This window comes from Rhipicephalus sanguineus, chromosome 3 (assembly GCF_013339695.2).
Source record: "Rhipicephalus sanguineus isolate Rsan-2018 chromosome 3, BIME_Rsan_1.4, whole genome shotgun sequence".
Lineage (NCBI taxonomy): Eukaryota > Metazoa > Arthropoda > Arachnida > Ixodida > Ixodidae > Rhipicephalus > Rhipicephalus sanguineus.
Window position 1 is genome coordinate 105,746,378 of NC_051178.1, and position 1,348 is coordinate 105,747,725.

At 44.3% G+C, this 1,348-nt stretch overlaps 1 non-coding gene across 1 annotated transcript; it reads left to right on the plus strand.

Annotated features, from left to right (window-relative positions):
- Nucleotides 1–309: 309 nt before the first annotated feature.
- On the plus strand, nt 310–382 carry Trnat-cgu (transfer RNA threonine (anticodon CGU)). The gene has a single exon. It is a non-coding gene; the product is annotated as a tRNA-Thr (tRNA).
- The last annotated feature ends 966 nt before the right edge of the window (nt 383–1,348 follow it).

Below are 1,348 nucleotides of genomic sequence, written 5' to 3' on the forward strand. Positions count from 1 at the left end.
TCGTGAGTGTATCGGTTGAGGTGTCCTCACATGAGAGACAGTTAGGGTGCACTCCAGACCCAAATTTCAGTCTGCCAGAACGAGACCCTCACATAGCGAGGGTCTCGTTCTGGCAGAGTTGATGCTTTCAGGTAGTATGCGAGGGATTATTGGTCAGCTGCCAGCTCGTAATAAGTTCACGTACTACGTGACTCCAAATGGCAGAAAAAGAGTGTTCCACACTCGCCGTCATGGCTACTGGCGGCGCTGACTGACACTCCACGTTTAAAATGCACATACATACACCATAAAGTGGACGGGGGGATGCCCGCCGCGGTAGCTCAGTTGGTAGAGCATCGGACGCGTAATTCGAAGGTCGCAGGTTCGGTACCTGCCCGCGGCAGGTAAAGTTATCTTTTCGTCCACTTTTCTGTCTTCACATTTACATTACATTTACTACTAATAACATCCCCTATACTTTCCTTGGAATTATTGTCTGTTAGTTCTAATTAATATTGTGTATAACAAAGAAAGAACGAACCCTTAAAATTTCCACTTTCCTTCATGTTACCAGAGCGACACATGACCGACCATTAGCACCCTAAAAAAGGCTGGCACACCAGCGAATGATCAAAGCTGCAAGGAAGTATAACCACGTACTCACCGGTGAGCACCAATGTCGAGAAGTACGTTATTTTCTACAGGAAATTAGAGAAACGAAACTTGTTGTTAGGCAAAGTGAATCAGAAAAGACGAGTTTATTTGCTGAAAGAAAGCATTTTCGCGCATGTGTTCGCGCGCTCTTGAGACGCTGCTGACCCAATTTCCCGAGCAAGTGCGTGACATCATAAATTGGAAGCACTTGTTTGCAGACCAAAGACACTATGACCGCTTATATCTATCTATCTATCTATCTATCTATCTATCTATCTATCTATCTATCTATCTATCTATCTATCTATCTATCTATCTATCTATCTATCTATCTATCTATCTATCTATCTATCTATCTATCTATCTATCTATCTATCTATCTATCTATCTATCTACGCCTGGGCGCTCTCGTCATCTCCAAAATTAGCACAAGAGGACATGGGTGCATGACGAACACGATTAACAGGTCCCGAGATGAATAACGGAGCGTGCTTGTCGCGTAGGTCACAAACCGTTTCTATTAGTCACGCGATGCGCATACCCGCATAACACGGCCCATAGAATGCGGGTGAGCGCCGCACGTGATTCGCAGTCTATATATCAACCGAGATACGGTGGCAATATACATTGGAAGTCTAAACGCGGTAGCGCCAAAGCCCCTGTCGCGGAAACTCAATCAATCAATCAAAATCTTTTATTTTCACCATTTCATACA